This window comes from Rhipicephalus microplus, unplaced genomic scaffold (genome assembly GCF_043290135.1).
Source record: "Rhipicephalus microplus isolate Deutch F79 unplaced genomic scaffold, USDA_Rmic scaffold_17, whole genome shotgun sequence".
Classification (NCBI taxonomy): domain Eukaryota; kingdom Metazoa; phylum Arthropoda; class Arachnida; order Ixodida; family Ixodidae; genus Rhipicephalus; species Rhipicephalus microplus.
The window spans coordinates 1,329,908-1,349,049 of NW_027464590.1; the positions used below are offsets into that span (position 1 = coordinate 1,329,908).

At 45.3% G+C, this 19,142-nt stretch overlaps 1 long non-coding RNA gene across 1 annotated transcript in view; it reads left to right on the forward strand.

Annotated features, from left to right (window-relative positions):
• LOC142785041 (uncharacterized) overlaps positions 1-18,904 on the forward strand; it is a 49,941-nt gene extending 31,037 nt beyond the window's left edge. The window contains exon 2 of the long non-coding RNA XR_012888831.1: positions 18,756-18,904. This is a non-coding gene — a long non-coding RNA (uncharacterized LOC142785041). The remainder of the gene's footprint in view (positions 1-18,755) is intronic.
• The last annotated feature ends 238 nt before the right edge of the window (positions 18,905-19,142 follow it).

A 19,142-nucleotide genomic window follows, 5' to 3' on the forward strand; every position in this document is an offset into this window, starting at 1 on the left:
ATGCTGCCTTCACTTGAGTGAACTGCATGCGCCGAGAAAAGCGCCTGATAACGAGAGTATTCGCAATTGTGGTTAAGAATTGCCTATCTATGTACATTAAGAGAACGCTTTTTCTAGTTATTCTTTTTTAAAAATTGACATTACAGCAGAATACGTGCAATTAGAGTGGTATTGTTGTTTTTCTAAGCCTTGTGCTGATAGAGTTAGCGAAACCCTCCTTCACGTCTGGCAACAGTCGAACCCAGGCAGCTGAACGAACAGCTGATGGCATTTCGTCTGCTGCTGAACCTGTCTACCTGCTTAGTTTATTTTGTCTTGTATGCGTCTATTAATTGCAGTTTATATTTACGGTAGTGTTTGCGTATGTGTTGTTTGAGAGCCTACTTTCGCCGGGGTGACTAACGAACTACATGAGTGATGACAGGAAGCGCAATAGATGGTTTTTTTGCTTTGTTTACTTTCGCTTTACTGAGAGCCTTCTGATCACTAATGTAGCCACCGAATGTATAACGCGGTGGAATGAGTATTTTTTACTATATATCACAGTATGTTGGCGTGCTTTTAGCATTCACCACCGCACGCATTATGTATAAGGATTACTCGTACGTAAATTCGTTCACGCTACGGGAGTACCTGCACAGTTCCTAACTTCAGGGGCCTGTGCAATGTTTATTTTTCTCATTTACTGCGAATTTCACCGTGGCGCTTTCGTAGTTGTTCCTCTGCGTATAATAGGAAATTTGAAAGACATTGCTCGCAACTGATATTCAAGGTTATACCAGGGTAGCGTTAAAAACTAGGCATGTTATACTCGTGGCTGAGCGTTCGAATTAGACTGCTACGCAAGTTAAGAAAAGCGATGGTGTGCCTTTCTTTCACTATTGGTGAAAAATACATTTTAAAGTTGTTTTCTTCATTTAGTAACATATATAGTCGGTTAATAGGGACTGATGTGTGTGTGTCAACTTTAACATTTTAAACTTGCAAGCAATAAGTTATTGTTTTCGCATTGTTTTTCTATTTGCCCTGCATTTGTGGATGCGTCTAATTTGTCAGATTCGCATAGAAGTAAACTTTAAATTTGTGTAGCTTCCGTCTCCAAGTTCACACAGCGGCAACGTCTTAATTTTTTTTTTCCGTCTCCTTCATCTGCATGCCCAGAAGCACAATCGTTAGTGCATGAATTACCTTTGCACTAATGTTTTGGATTTTATTTGCAATATAACCACTGGAAATACCTGTTGAAAAGGATCGTGGTGTCTGTGCTGCATTCCAAAGCTCCGGCACAACATAAATTATAGGGGATGTTTTATTTTTTGGGAAATCATAAAATTCAAGCCGCGTCTGACTTTTGGCGCTGTTCTGTTTTAAAAACTATCCTGTGGTTTCTCTCAACCTTTGAAAAAGTGTCGTCAAGAGCAGCGTATATTATTCTGCTGATTTATTGAAGACCAGTGAAACAAAGCGGTGAGAAATGCTCAAGAGTATTGCAGTCATCGCGGATACATCTTGTCAGAACCTTGTAAATAAAATATCCGCTATTGCTGCATCATTAGCAAGTCTACCAGTTAAAACCACGCCATCTCAGTTCCGTGGAAGAGGAGTGGTGCTGCTTTATATAAAACAAGTTTAATTTTCCTAGAACTGCTTTCCTGTAGAATCGGAGAAGTGGTTTTTTCAGTCCTGTCTCATCATGAAAAGACAAACACGACGATAATTATGTATTGATAAATGAACAAAACAGCAGTTGTGAATGGCAAATGGACCTTTATTACATGTGGCTGATGAAGAGCAACGTGGCAAACATAAGAATGCAAATGAAAAGTGTTCATCAATCAAACATATGCAACCTACACACTCCAAAGATTAAGTACGAGCTCGGAGGACATCATAAATAAGATTAAGGAAGTACACGACATAGCGCGCCTATTGCAGTGTAGCTGCACGCATTCACTGCTATTTTTGTGCTTTTGTATACAGTCGTGCAAACTCTGCAATGCATTGATAATACGGCAGATTTTAGGAGGCCTTTTCTCTGTGTTCATCTGTCGGCAGCTGGTCCCCTGCATAAAAGAGGCAAGAAATAGTATTAGAAAAACGTAATAGCTTGGATACAAAAGCCGCATTTTTCTTTAATTCTAGCGGTGCACACATTCATTAGTATGTCTCGCGTTAAAGAACAGACATGGTTGAAGTATTGAGCTTTGACTATTTTGACACATGTTTGGCTCAGGCACTTAAGCAGCTGACGAGGCATATTGGTATATAATTTCATTAACTAATTGCACGAATCAGTGCCATAGCCAGCAATTCTTCTTCGGGGGGTAGGAATGGGGTTAAATTAAAAAAAAAACAATCTCATTATGTATCTGCTGCATTTATATTTCATATGTTTGCGTTTTCATACGACACTTGACACACGTTTGCGTACATGCAGGATTCACAGAGCATGATCATATGCTTGAACCCCTAAATATGTACTTGGTTGTTCATTGGTATTGTGAGCTGCATAGACACTGTATAAAGAAGCTATGTTTCACGCGTAGTAGCTACAGCAGCACACTCATTGCGCCCAATGTATTGTGTAGTGCTTTTCTAAAACTGTCTTTAATAGTAAGCTGACCGAAGCAGAAAAAAAATAAAAAAAACACAGGAGAACTTACCTTCTCATTGGTACAGATGGCCGTCTAACAGAGGTGTGCTTCGTCGTAAATTTCGGCTAGGGCAGCAAAGGTTCACCGGAGAGGAAGCCACTCTAAAGTACGGGGAACCCAGCGCATCAAAAGTTTGCTATGCCGCTCATTTGTCAAGCTTTCGCACCACGCTTGAACTGATGCGGTGTGCGAGCTTCATCAAAACATTTCAAAGCACTGGATTCCACAGTAAGTCATGGAGCACTCGCACGAAGAGTATACGCACACACGAAGGCAGGTAATCCACTGGCTCATGCACGGAACGCAACACATCACGGCACTGGTGAGTGCTCCTTTTGACACCACGCCCGCTTGTCCCGGCGCCACAGTAGCCGTTGCTGAACTGTTCGAAGACAGCTCCGTAGTAAACGCGCACCGTCATTGTCGAAAGAACGCGGCGGTGGCAGCCTACTTGATCGAGAAACGCCGTCAAAGCGAGACGGGCTCCGCCATGAACGCGATGCTGGCGCAAATATTTCACTCGAGGGACGATTCAAGGTAGCTCGATCGCTTCCTTGACAATCTCGAGGAAAAGCTCAAGATTTTTTCAAGTGAAGGAAGCCTTTCAAGTGAAGGGCGGTTTGTGAATGGGAAAAGGCCACTTAAGGAGCGTTTCGAGTGAAGGGTCGAGTGAAGGAGCGTTTGTGAATACGGGCCTAGAACTCCTTGTTCGAAAGGGGTGGGGTTCTCGTTGGAATACGAGAGGAATTTCGCCTGATGATGCGCTATGGCCAGGTGTGCTCTAAAGCGAGTTCTCTGAATAATCATTGAAGCACTGGTATCATTCATACAATTTTGGGCAGTGGTTTTGGAACCAAAGAAGTTTTCTTGCAGACCCCTTGGCGTCCTTCCGTTAGACCATCTTGAATGGTGACTCCCGCGTGGTTGCCTGCTGTGACGTATTTAAGGCGAAGACAATTGCGACGATGTATACGTCCCAGATGTTCTGACTGGGACTCATGTATAACGACAGAATGTCCTTTGTGGTACCTTTTGTACTGTTTTTGTGGGTGCTGAGGAGTGGCTGTTGCATGTCGAATCGCATGATCATTCAATAGGTTTTGGGGCCTGTAGTGCTTCACAGAACGTGCCCAACAAAACGTAGCCAAAAATGCCACTGTGCATGCCCCACCACAAAAACATCTCTTTGATGCGCCCAAGTGTTTTTTATAGCACGAGATGATTGGTAGTCTGAGCGTCGCGGCACATGAAGGGCACCCATCGCCGCATTGCAACCAGCAAAACAGGCATGAATAACCCATTCTGATTATTTCGCTTATAAAAGATTCTTTCTTGGACGACATGCGACGCAGAAAGACTTTCACGACGACGCTTGGGAGTGCGTACTTCACTGAATAGTTCCAGGGTTATATCGAGGATTCCTGCATCTTGTAGCTGTATGGTTCGTAAATCAAGGACTGCAGTGACTGGCGAGATGTCACTGAGAGCTGTCGGGTGGCGGAAAGGTAGTCAGTGTCTTGATGGTGAGTGCCGCTGTGATGGACAATAAAAAAGTTGTGATCTAGCAGTTTGAGAGACCACTTGGTGAACTTAGCATTGAGGACGTTTATCGTTTAGAGCCAGTGAAGGGCGACGCTGTCGGTAACGACCGTGAAGCTTTTACCATAAACGTATGGTCGAAATTTTTCGACGTCTCCCAATCAAGCACTCAATTTCAAAGGCAAAGTATCGGCTCTGTTTTTTACTGACCGGCTGCAAGTCCCTCCTGCCCATCCTCGTTAACTTCAAAGAAAACAGCTCCGAGGCCCAGGCCACTGGCATCGGCGTGTAGAATCGTCGGGGCATTCTCGTCATGGTGCGCAAGCGTCGGAGGTGCTTGAATAGCAGCCTTGAGGGCAAGAAAGGCCGCTGCTTTATCGGGGCCCTATTTCCAGCGAACAAAGTGTTTTAAATATGGCACGAGGACCAGGAAACTTTCAAGCTGCGTAGGAGTGGCGGTAGCATATATATATATATATATATATATATATATATATATATATATATATATATATATAATGAACTTGCAGATAGCACATTTGAAAAGGAAATCGTATTTACTAACGTTCCGGCCGTGGCACAGCCTTCGTCAGAGTAAGTAGGTTAATACAATGCAGCCGCTTTTATAGGTTCACGTGATAAACTTGGTATAGCAGCTAGGACAATCAAAGTAAAAAAATGGTAATCTGTCAGAACCTTGTGTTGACATGACTGACATGTGACGGGTGCATGAATATACAAGTTTCAAATTTCCTTGCGCATCGACACGCGGGGCACAGTATGGTTGGCAGGACATGTAAAAGAGCTCTGAAGTAAAGGAACCACGGTTGACTAATATACATTTCAATGTACACTAAAATATTTTACTAATCTAAGAAGTCGTGTTGTTATAGTGTGAGGCAGGTGAGCTTTCCTACGTTTTCATTGATACCTGAACGAATGGTGGTAAATTAGTGGATCAAGAATGATTCCCTCTTTTCCCTATCGTGATTTGACTTGAAACCGGACTGAATAATTGTGGCCCTAGTTTTGTCGAAACCATGGCCAGGCATACTGACGTGCTTCGACAGCGGTAGATAAGGGAGGCTTATGGCATGTGCACGGTGATTAATAAAACGCATTATTAAAATGAATCTCTCACAAGCAGTTGTGGGAGATTCACAAACAAAGTATATACATTAATACTTCGACCCCCTCTGCATTGGCGCACCAGCCTTCATTTCGCAGTGTGGTGCTACAATCAGTGATGTGCGTGACTTACTGGAACTATGGCCCCGCTCAGCATCCTGTCTTAGTCTTCATGTTATAACGGTCGATGTGGCTTGGAGTTCGGGACACGAAGCGTTTGCAAAATACCGTGATCTACTTGAAAGCATTGCGAAAGACCGCCCAGAAATTCGGCGAATTTACGCCACGCTGATACTGCCTAGAAGTGGAAACCGTCGACAAAGGAACTGTAACCTGACATTCGTCCGACGCTGCAACAGAGAAGCATCAGTGTTCAACAACATGCTTGGGAATTTTTGCCGCTATTCCCGGCTAGTTTGCTACCTCGATCATGAAATCGAATGGTTACCACCCACACGCGTCCTCGCAGCAGACAGCCTTCATATGAGCTACGAGGGTGTGTCGTTGCTTGCAAGCCACATGCGCCACCTGTGCTTCAGGAGACCGGTGGATGCGACATCAGCTGCCTGGTGCGATTCATCAACGAATGACGACTCTTCGTATCGAGTGGGTCGAGCTGGGTTACCTTCAGCACCCAGTCATTCTTCAGGACAGCTGAACTCAAGAAACAACACCGCGCCGACAGCAACCTTCACCATGACGAGCAAGCTTTCCGTAGCAGAGAACGTCACCTCGAAAGCATCGCGCGCCCACATGAACAAGTCGCAATCTACACAGCCTACGTCTTGCCTACCGCCGCCTGCGGTCGTTGCATCACTTTCGCCGTCTCAACCACGCTACGGACTCCGGAACAGGGGCACAACCACGAGAGGAACGAACTGACTAACACAACGCCAGCTGGGTTAGAGTACTTTGTCTGTTGGCTCAACGAACTTTTTAAGGACCAGAAAGGTTACAGAAAAACGGACTCGTTGTGGATCGCACATTTCTATGCTTAGAATGTATGCCGCGGCCACAAGTGCTCCTAAAGGTTTACAACTAAAACTGCAGCCGGCCACATCAGAGATGTCAAAGAAAACCTGTCAAGGTGGAACAACACCTTAAATAGGGCGTCTGTTGAACTAACCAGCATACTTATTAGCCATTAGGAATCATCACAAAAAGGTCTGCGGAATCAGGAAAAACAGCTTGTGCAATCCTCTCAGTTTACGACTGAAGAATTAAAAACTCTCGAATTATATCGGTCACAGAAGTTAGCTGAGCTGGATGCTAAAAAGTCAAAGAAGGTCGCGCGTGACAACTTAAGAGAAAAGGAATGCTCCCGACGAGGAAGCATTCTAACTACAGCTGCAATGCGCCAGCCCGAGCTGGAAAGTAAATCTTCTGGACAGGATAACATTATAAATGTGTCATGTTACGATCTATCAATTGAGGAACGTAGTGTGTTATCTCGAGGACTTAGGTTTTGCCCTGCAACAGGAGGCTATAGTGAATTTCAGTTGGGGAAGGATCTTCACAATTTCGAACGTAACATGCGCCTCCGTGAGTACTTTTATGATCGGTCCTCGGCTCACAATACCGATAGCTCATCATTGCCATCTTACAAGCATTGGACACCTCCCTTCCAAAGAGACAAATGTCTGGACCTTTATATCAGAGCTGTACAACGCGATGTCATGCAGGCATATAAAGAACGTACACCATGGCATCGCAACCTTACTGCCACAGAGCAACAAGCAATTGAATCCCTCGCTAGTCGTAATGACATAACTATAAAACCTGCAGATAAAGGAGGCGCCATTATTATAATGTACAGAAGCAAATATATTCGCGAAGGCCATAGGCAGCTCAGTGATGCATCATCTTACAAGCGGCAAGATCATGACCCAACAAACGAGTTCAAAGATATTGTTCGTGATACTTTGACTGCGCTTTTTAATGATAAAGAAATGAGCTATGGCACTCTGAAATCCCTCATACCGTTGAGCCCAGTAGCTGGCAGGTTTTACCTTCTTCCCAAAATTCATAAGAGAGATAATCCCGGTAGACCGATAATTTCTGGAATTGGAACAGTGACTGAGAACCTTTCCCGTTATGTAGATAGCCTCATCAACACCATTCCATCCAGCTTTTCTTCTTACATTAAAGATACCAATCACTTTCTATCAGATATTGTTGACCTACAGGTTCCTCAAAATTCGTTTCTCGTTACGTTAGATGTCACGTCACTATATACTAATATTCCTGACTCAGATGGCATCGAGGCAGTTATCTGTGCGTACAACGATTGCGACGCCAACAAACCAGTTTTCGCATCTACGTTAGCTACGTTGTTTAAGCTCATTCTTGAACTTAACAATCTCGAATTTGATGGGACATTATGTTCAAGTTAGCGGTACATCTATGGGCACAAGAATCGGACCAAACTACCCAAACATATTTATGGGGCTCCTTGAAAACAAATTTCTCGCAAATTGTGAATACAAGCCATTTTACTATAAGCGGTTCATCGACGACATTTTCCTAATCTGGCACCATAGTGATTCGCAACTTCTTTCTTTAATAGCAGATCTTAACAACGCTCATCCGGCAATTTCTTTTTCGCACTCGTATTCACCTGTGAACATAAGCTTTCTTGATGTCATGGTCACTCTACGTAACGGGAAGCTGATAACTAATCTTTACAGGAAACCCACGGATAGGCAGCAATATCTTCATTTTAGTAGTAGTCACGTGAAACACAATAAAACTAGTATTCCCTACAGCCAAGCAGTCCGTTTTAAAAGAATATGCTCGGATAGCAGCAAATTTTCCCGCCACTGCGAACAACTTTGGAGCGCGCTCGAAAAACAGAGCTATCCGGCCAGCATAATCACAGACGCCATCAAACGTGCAGAAGAGCTCGACCGTTCAGACCTGCTGAGTACTAACCCAAAGATTAAGTACAAAGATGAGTACTAACCCAAAGAGTAAGACCCAAAGATTGTTCGCGGACTAATCTAATTTTGACACATGCGGCCTCAGCTTCAAATGTGAACCATATATTAAAGAAACATTTCAACATTTTAATACAGAGCGAGCGGCTCAAAGGAATCTTTACAGAACAACCACGCGTGGTCTACCGACGATCGCGGAACCTTCGTGATTTACTAACCTCATCTAAAACCACGTGTTCACATCATGAAGGCTGTCATCCCTGCAACAAACCACGTTGCAAAGTTCGCGCTTACATGACGACGTCTAAAACAGTTTTAAGTACATCGTCCAGTTTTTCTTTAAAGATAAATGGGAACTACACGTGTGATAGTATCAACGTCATCTATATTCTCGAGTGTTCTACATGCGGAGCTCAGTACATAGGTCAAACAGAGACAAGTTTCAGAATTCGTTTTAATAATCACCGTGCACATGCCGTAAGCCTCCCTAATCTACCGCTGTCGAAGCACGTCAGTATGCCTGGCCATGGTTTTGACAAAATTAGGCCCACTATTGTTCAGTCCGGTTTCAAGTCAAATCACGATAGGGAAGTGAGGGAATCCTTCTTGATCCACAAATTTAACACCATTCGTTCAGGTATCAATGAAAACGTAGGAAAGCTCACCTGCCTCACACTATACCAACACGACTTCTTAGATTACTAAAATATTTCAGTGTATATTAAAATGTATATTAGTCAACCGTGGTTTCTTTACTTCAGAGCTCTTTTACATGTCCTGCCAAGTATACTGTGCCCCGCGTGTCGATGCTCAAGGAAATTTTAAACTTGTATATTCATGCACCCGCCGCATGTCAGTCCCATTTTTTCCCAATTTTTTACTTTGATTGTCCTAGCTGCTATACCGAGAGTTCATCACGTGAACCTATAAAAGCGGCTGCATTGTATCATACCTACTTACTCTGACGAAGGCCGTGCCACGGCCGAAACGTTAGTAAATACGATTTCCTTTTCAAATGTGCTATCTGCAAGTTCATTCAATATATATTGAGAGGGAGGCAAATGACCCGAGACTGCGTGTGAACGACAACGATGATGTGGGGATTTAACAGACACCATGTAGTGGGCCTCTGGCTTGAATAAACAACAAAGAAGACAATCTTGCGGCTTAGCTGTTGAAAACACGCTGCTTTCGCTGCCTCAAGGCGTACTTGTGCTTTGTTCGCATTGTACTACGACACTGGTGGAGGTGCTGGCCCGCGACACCACCTGATGCTTTACACTCCCACGGGGAGCCGTTCATCCAGTCCAGAAGCACTTGTCGACACTCCCGTGCATCGCTTCAGTCGTCGCTTGCGAAGCCTCCCTCCAGAGTTCACCCCCTCGCAGGAACACTCTACAAGGCAGCGCTCACATCTACCAATGGCAACCGCCAGTCCACAACAGTTAGTACGAGACAGCAGTACACCAACCCCATCTCAGGTAAGCTTTTTTTTCACCGCTGGTGCCTGATCGCTTTGGTGGTGGAGCACATGAAGACGTCGAAGACTGGCTTGATCACTATGAACGTGTCGCCAACACCAACCAGTGGTCTCTTGAACAAAGGCTTTCCCGCGCCTATTTCTATCTCGACGACAGTGCTCGTACTTGGTACGAGAACAGAGAAGGCAGTTTGTCAACATGGAGTGACTTTAAAAGAGGAATGATTGACACATTTGCCGATGTTGACCGGCGCGAACGTGCGCAACATATGCTCGAGCTACGGGTTCAGAAACCTAATGAAACGGTCGCAATGTTCGCTGAGGACATGGCCCATCTCTTCCGTAAAGCTGACCCGCACATGACCAACGACAAAAAGTTATGCTACCTCATGCGTGGCGTAAAAAGAGCAATTGTTCGCCGGACTTTTGCGGAACCCGCCAAGCACCGTGACAGACTTCATCAAAGAAGCTACGGCTATCGAGCGGGCGCTTCACCTACGATGCCAACAATACGATCGCTTGTCCAGCAGCACCCACATTCAACTCGCCGCTACGACATCTGATAATCACAGCTCGTTACGCGATTTAATACGAGAGATTGTTCGCGAAGAGCTGCTGAAGCTGCGGACTCTGGTCACGGAACCACCCACGGCGTCTGTCGCTGAAGTCGTCCGCGAAGAAATACGCCAAGCGTTTTCGGCAGCTGATCCTACTCACGATCAGCGACCCATGAGCTACGCAGCCGCGCTTCGCCACCCGCCGCCCGTTCCGCCGTCGTACCGCCAGCCATCGACAGCCGTTCCTTGGTCGCCACCGCAAGAACAGACACCGCGGCGCCCTTCCGTCGTGCCACCCTACAAAATGCTGCCGTACGAAGAGCCGTCTCCCAACGAGACACGGCATTTACAACATTATGAGCCGTTGCGGCGTCCACAGCTTCGTAAAACAGACGTCTGGCGCACCGTGGATAGACGTCCACTTTGTTTTACCTGCGGAGGTGTCGGCCACATTTCTCGTCATTGCTGGCACCGCGTCGACACGTTTCGACCTCTTCGGCAATGGTCTGACGATCGACGCCCCAACGACGACTACCGACCCCGCCGGGACGCTGATTCTCAACGACCTTCCTTGTCTCGGTTCCATTTTGACAACCGCCGTGCCAACATTGACGACAGTGAGCCTAATTACCAGCCAGGTTTGGGACGTCGACCACGTTCTCCGTCTCCGGCATATTCGCCTTCGTCGCGCCACGGCTCTACAGCCGACGCCAGCGGAAGGAGGTAACCAAGTCCATGCCGGGGAAACTGAAGGCGGTGACCTCCGAGGGTGAGGTTGCAGGCCGCCAAGGCGACGAAAAAAGGCCCCCGTTACTCTTACCACAGGACGCCGTAAAGCCGACTAGTTTTAACGTTGACGAAACTGTGACCACAGATCTTACCGTTTTTGTAGACGGACAACAAGTAACAGCCTTAGTTGACACCGGTGCCGACTTTTCTATCATAAGTGAAAACCTTGCCGTGCGCCTAAAGAAAGTGAAGACTACGTGAACGGGACCTCACCTGAGGACAGCAGGCGGCCAGCTGTTGATGCCTGTGGGAAGGTGCACAGCGAGACTCGGCATCGGCGGCTCTTCTTTCGTGGCGACGTTTTTCATCCTCACCTCATGTTGCAAAGACCTGATCATAGGGATGGACTTCTTAATAGAATATGGTGCCATCATCAACATCCCGGACCGTTCAATTACATTCTGTAACAGCCCTGGTTTGGCTGACTGTTCAGACGCAATACGTAACACTTTATGTATAATTGATGATGATGTGGTCGTCCCGCCACGGTCATGCACTCTTGTTTCGGTGGAAGGGCACGAAGCGTTTGATGGCGAAGGCATTGCCGACCAAATTGGCTCGCTGCTATTTAGCCATGGCATTTCGGTCGCACGAGGTATCGTCCGTCTCACTGGTGGGCGCAAGAATTTACTTTTGACCAACTTCAGTACTGAGCGCCGGCACCTTCCGAAGGGCACAGCTATCGCTTCTTACGACAATATCGTAGACATGCGAGGCAGTTTATGTTTATCGGTATTAGACGAAGTGCCTAATCAAGAACCAGAACCCGTTCTCGATGTTATTCCACTCTGTCAGAGGATGACCGACAGAGACTTCTTCAGCTACTAGCCGAATTCCACGACTGCTTTTCATCTACCTCACAAGCTGGTCGAACACCTTTGACAAAGCATCGAATAATCACCGAGGACACGGCGAGACCTATTCACCAGAACCCTTATCCTGTAGCTTTAAAGGAACGCGAAGCCATACAACAAAAAGTCGCGAAAGTACTTCAAGATGATGTAATTCAACTGTCACAGAGCCCCTGGGCATCGCCTGTAGTGCTAGTAAAGAAAAAGGACGGCATGCTGCGTTTTTGCGTGGACTGCAGGAAGCTGAATCGGTGACCAAAAAAGATGTGTACCCACTCCCACGTATTGATGACTCCCTTGACAGACTTCGGCACGCTCGCTACTTTTCTTTCATGGACTTGAGGAGTGGATACTGGCAGATCGAGGTAGACCCAAGAGACCGAGAGAAAACCTCTTTTGTGACGCCAGATGGTTTATACAAATTTAAAGTCTTGCCTTTCGGTTTGTGCTCCGCGCCCGCGACATTTCAAAGGCCTATGGACACGGTACTTTCGGGATTGAAGTGGAAGACGTGCCTAGTCTATCTGGACGACGTTGTAGTATTTTCAACGACTTTTGACGAGCATCTCCAAAGGCTGGAAGTTGTTTTACGTGCCTTACGGTCTGCGAGCCTAACATTGAAACCGGAAAAGTGTCATTTCTTTTTCCACGAACTTCCGTTTCTCGGTCACGTCGTCAGTAACGCAGGCATCCGACCCGATCCTGGAAAAATTGCCGCTGCCGCACGGTTCCCAGTACCCTCCAATAAAAAGGCTGTCAGACGCTTCCTGGGCCTTTGTGCCTATTATCGCCGATTTATCGCAGACTTTGCCCGCATCGCGTCGCCACTAACTCGTCTCACAAGAGACGACGTTGCCTTTGAGTGGAACGAAGAACAGGAAGCTGCCTTTAATGACCTGCGAAAACGTCTTCAAATGCCCCCAGTCCTTGCCCACTTCGATGAAGAAGCCCCGACGATGCTTCACACAGACGCGAGCAATGTTGGTCTGGGAGCTGTGCTTCTGCAGCAAGAGGGCACAGAAAAGGTAATCGCTTACGAAGCAGAACGTTAACACGTGCCGACGCTAATTACTTTACAACTGAGAAGGAATGTCTCGCCGTGGTATGGGCGGTTTTAAAATTTCACCCGTATTTATATGGCCGCCCCTTCAAAGTAATTAGCGACCACCACTCATTGTGCTGGTTAACAAGTCTAAAAGACCCTACCGGGCGATTAGCGCGTTGGAGTCTCAGGCTGCAAGAATTCGATATTGTAGTCGTACACAAGTCAGGCAAGCGACATATGGACGCCGACTGTCTGTCCCGTTCACCCATCGAGTCGGCAACCCTACCTGAAGAGGAGGAAATGGCATTTCTCGGTGTCTTCGACACGACCGCCATTGCGCAGCAACAACGTGACGACGCTGAGTTGCTTGGCCTAATTAACTACTTGGATGGCAGATCTCAGAAGGCGCCAAAAGTTTTCGCAAGAGTGTTGTCATCATTTTGTTTACAGGACGGAGTACTCTACAAAAGAAACTTTTCGCTGACGGGATCCGCCTATCTGCTCGTCATCCCAGCAACCCTTCGTACCGAAGTACTCAAAGCATGCCACAACGAGGTGAGCTCTGGCCGTTTGGGTTACACGAGAACGTTGTCCAGAATACAGCGAAAGTATTACTGGCCGAGACTAACCACAGCCGTGAAGCACCACGTTCGTACCTGTCTCGACTGCCAGCGACGCAAGTCACCGCCAACTAAACAAGCTTGCCTCCTGCAACCCGTACAGGTCCCATTGACTCCATTTCACCTGATCGGCATGGTCATTTTGGGCCCACTCCCTACTTCTACTGCAGGCAACGGATGGGTTATCATCGCGATGGATTATTTCACCCGTTATGCCGAGACAAGGGCTATCCAGAGAGGTACAGCAGCGGAGGTGGCAAGATTTTTATCGAGAATATTGTACTGAGGCATGGTGCACCAACTGTCGTAAGCACAGACAGAGGAACCGCATATACAGCAGCTCTTTTGGACCATGTTTTGATGCTGAGTGGAACAACGCATCGTAAGACCACCGCATACGACCCGCAAAAGAACGGGCTGACAGAGCGTCTAAACAAAACCATTGAAGACATGCTTTCGATGTACGTAGACGTTGAACACAAAAATTGGGATGAAATCTTGCCGTACATAACGTTTGCGTACAATACGGCAAAGCAAGAAACGACGCGCCTGACCCCGTTCAGCCCCGTTCATGGACGAGAAGTACGAACTATGTTAGATGCGATGCTACCGCAAGAAGGTGACGACATCGACCCATACGCCAACACGTTTACGGAACGCGCGGAAGAAGCTAGGCAACTTGCACGTTTACGGATCCGCCAGCAACAAGAGCACGATGCAGGCCGCTACAATGCTCACCGCAGAACAGTCGTCTATCAAACTGGCGACAAAGTATGGGTTTGGACACCCGTACGGAAACGAAGACTTTCCGAAAAGCTTTTAAGAAGATACTTTGGGCCTTACCGAGTACTGCGACAACTGAGTGAGGTTACTTACGAAGTTGTTCCCGACAGTTCGTGTAGTACCAATCGTCGCCAGCCCCATCCTGATCTCGTTCACGTAGTGCGCATGAAGCCTTACGTCAGCGAGTGATTGCGTGAGACTTTTCTTTAAAAAAAACTGCATTACTGACTTCGCGTCGGATCGATGCTCTTTGAGAGGGAGGCAAATGACCCGAGACTGCGTGTGAACGACAACGATGATGTGGGAATTTAACAGACACCATGTAGTGGGCCTCTGGCTTGACTTAACAACAAAGAAAACAATCTTGCGGCTTAGCTGTTGAAAACACGCTGCTGTCGCTGCCTCAAGGCGTACTTGTGCTTTGTTCGCGTTGTACTGCGACAATATATATATATATATATATATATATGCTTTTTTCCCTGATGCAATCGACGATTGAAATGGGTTACCAAGTAACATAGTCAATGCTGGTGATGTTAATGAATTTGTGCACTTATTTGATTTACATTTACATGCTTCATTGTAATGAATATTGCGATTTTTATCTGTTGCATTGTGAATTGTGGTGTGTATTTGGTTGTGTTTCGCTTTTCGTTTGGAACGCAGAGCTTTCAAGAATTTGTATATATGTACACCTGATTTATTGTTGTGAATTGCATAGTTATGTGCCTACTTTGATTGTGCAGTGTGTCGTACTTTTCCTGTTGTGACCCCCAATAGAGGGTTGCCAGTATCTCTAAATAAATAAAAAATAAACGAACACGAGAGAGGAAAAACATACAGCAGTTTACGACACCTAACTTCAAGTGATCACTAAAGAATTTGCCAATGCAGTTGAGCATGCAGGGGTGTAGTTACTGCATGAACGTTTAAGCCATGGGTGACAATGGGAAACTTTATTGAGTTATTTTTCGAAGTATAGAATTTTGACATAAATTAGATTATTAGTATAATGCTGCGAGGAAGTTTAATGGTGGAAGAGAGCTAGCTGGATCTAACGAGATTGAACACGTGTAAAACCATACTGATTAGGATGAAACAAACTGTTCACATTCAAAATTTGTGCTACAGCAGAATACACGATATGATATATTATCTTAAGCAGACCCTGACATTGGATATAAAACGGTCATTGATTGCAGGAGGCCGATTAGTCATCATGAAAGCAGGGATAGTCTTACAGATCCACCAGTCCTCTGGAAGTGAAATTCCATCTACGGCCCTCTGAAACGTTAATAATAGAAGAAAGTTTACATATTTGGTGTTTCTCAGAACCTTGGTATTCATACATTGCGTTCGACATGCTGACAATTTTTTTTTAATTTTTTGATCACAAGTACAGTCGCAGGTATATATGCGTAGAGCACGCGAGCGACCTGTGTTTCTTTGCGAGGCAACATTTTGAGGCAGTTTCGGGCTCTGACGTGGTCAGCCTGACTGCTAAGTCGCGCGTGCTCCTGACAAACCATGTCTGAGATCGAAACTGCCTCAAGGTGTCACCCTGCAGAGCAGTTACCGGCTGCTTGCGCGCCCTACACAGACGTGGCCGTGGCTGTACAGTCTGTTTCACAGCTAGGGTAAATCAAGGAGCACATGATACGTCGTGCAGCCAGCGCTGCACTCGCGTGCCACCATAGCAGGTGAATTGGTTCATTACTACGGCCATTTGAGTGTCTGCGCATGCACGAGCTGCTGCTGGTGCGTGACTGCAGCGCTGGCCGCACCACAACTCATGCGTTCACAAATTCCCCCTATGTGCGATACAGACTGTACAATACCGCTTGGGCTGAATGTAATACCTTTCATAGGCTGTACGAAAATGAAGATTCTGACTGGCATTATAATGGAAGCAAGACAAAAATGTATTCAGTTCATTAGTAACAACTTCTTTGGCTGCAGGAGGACCATTAGAATCATCTACCTGTAAGATTCCTTCTGCCTGATTCACTTTAAAAATTCAGTATTTGCGGGGTGTTTTAGCCACATAACAATAATCGTCCTTTACTTCGAGTACTTTCCTCGCGTTATCACCACGTTTCCGGTAGTTCGCGGTTGCGAAAAGTGCGCGCTTTATCAGTGCGACATAGCATTCTTGACAGAAAAGTGGCCAGCGCAGGGTTTTCAAGAAAGGAAGCACGAGGAAGTCATGTGATAATTATTGTTATGTAGCGCAACTATTCCCCAAATACTCCATTTTTTCATAGAGTGTGTTGTTCCAATACTGTTCACGATTTCTGCGCAGCAAGGAAGCTAACATGTCGTCATAATATTAATTTTCTGCTTGTATGATTGACGGTATACAATCAACTGCTGCAGGGAGAACATTCATTCAGAGCTAGACTTGGGACGCTTGGAGGATATTAACTTTTTTCTTCTATTACGATTGCTTATAGATAGTTGAATGCTTTGTTCGCTCTTTAACAAAGATGGCATGGCAATATATTGCTATTGGATGAAGCATCTCATTTTTGAACACTGACCAGACAGCTTCAATGTAGCGTGAGTAATAATGAATTATGATTTCGTTGTAAAAGACACTTAATTCACCTGTCGTGGGAGCCTGGTCGTCTCTGTTGTACAATGGTGGAGTTTTGAAAGATTGTATCGTTTGTTGATAAAAGTAGACATCATACGGCAAATAGAATGATCACTTATCGGTGAAAGATAAGCCAATATAGAAGGGATGTCGGTGTCTCTTGTTAAAAGTAGGTCAAGAGTGTTGTAAGTATGAGTCGAATGCGTGCTGCCTCAACGACAAGTTGGGATAAACCGAACGTAAGACGTCTGCTGAGGATATTACTATCGATGTTATTTTTTGGTAAGGAAGGTGCTGGATTAGCATTTGGAATCAAAGGAAAGCTGAAATCTTAGGCGCGTTAGCATGGTGTATTTTATGGTTAGTAAGCAGCCATAAAAGTGCTCATTGAATGAGCTGTCGCTGTTACAGCGTTGAGAACGCACACTCAATAGCACACGTGGGAAGGTGGCATCATGGCGTAACTATAAATTATTCAAATTACACAATACATTTACTACAGTGCAATGCAGTATTTGGTAAGTGGTGATCAGAGTTCGACCGCCACGGGGCCTCTCAGGTCTGTCGTTGCGAAATATATTGAAATTAGGAAATCATTGAAACAACTAAGAATCGAAGATGTATCAATTAAACCATGGTACGGTTAAGATAACTGCTTTATTTGACGATAAGAGATGATGCTGTAAAGCAAGTCATGGTTTCGTATGAAGCTACAGATATTACTCTATGAAAATGACAGGGGTGTTTGGTGTGGCCTATTCCGTTTTTACTCTGTGTATTGGGGTGCTAGGATTTACTTTCAACGTATTGCTGCGCTGAGTGGTAGTCAATGTAGGTCTTGTGTTGCAGTAAAGTCAATCATAAGAGAACCACAACGCTAGCTTTTCAGACTTCCCAAACTGCGGTAGTTGTTTGCATGCTACGTGATTCTGTGAAAAGATGTTTTCGCTTACACTGTAGACAGACAATTGCTTTGATTTTTTTCTTCTCTTACTAAGATGGCTTTAAAAATAGCCCTGAGCGAATGTCTCCAAGTTCTTTAGCGCGAGCTACAAAAAGAAAGATCGAAATAAAAGCTTTCTGTAGGTAGTTCTTGTCTGCCGCACAAGGCGGTGAAACTTCATGTTTCAAGGGTTCAAACAGGATCTCATTTATTGCATTGTGAAAGTATAATGATGACTGATGTGTGGATTGCAGTGTTTTAAAACCACCATATGAATATTAAAAACGCCGTAGTGGAGGGCTGTGCAAATTTCGACCACCTGTGGTTCTTTAACGTGCACTCGCACTCAAACCTAAGCACACGGGCCAACAGCATTTTTGCCTCCATCAAAAATGCAGCCACCGTAGCCGGGACTCGATCCCTTGACCTGCGGGTCTGCTGCCGAGTACTTTAAGCACTAGAACACTACCGCAGGGCTGGCATTGTGAGAATCGTGGATTGGAAACGTTCTGAGACAAAATTTCTTCATTATTAATCAACAGTCTGCCTGCCTTGGAAGTTGTCCAAGCCCTACAAAAAGTATTGCAGTCTCACGTGATACAGTTTACTATATTGAAACCACCTGACACCGTACGTTCATCTGTTAGTCTTCGCGGCAGATAGCCTGAAAACAGCTAGAACTACCTAAATGTTGTTAAAAACTTGTTGGAATATATATATATATATATATATATATATATATATATATATATATATATATCAAGAGAGAGAGAGCAGAGAGAGAGAGGAAGGAGGGATCATTGATGTTGGTGCGTTTTCTTACATGTCTTTCAGCACTGCGGCTGGGGGACCTGCCCAAAGAAATACTGCTACTGCCGGCGGGTCTCCAGAAGTATTATCCAGTCAAACGCTGCGTGTACCCCGCGTCGTCGCTGGAAACGTACTTAGAAAATGACTTGTTAAATAAACACTCAAATCATAAATTTGTGTCCTACAAGTTATTTCGCTGCTTATAAACATTGTACATTGGCGTTGGTATGTGATGGTCAGCCCAGACCAGTTAGGAACTACGTATGTATGCACGAATTCTTTCCGAAAATTAAAATGATTGGTAATACGTCAGTTGCGCTTGCTAATGGACAAATACAATTCATTCAAATTTCAAAGAACTCGCAAGGAAAATGAGTGGCACGCGAAGTTGAAAAGGGCACAACGCCCACG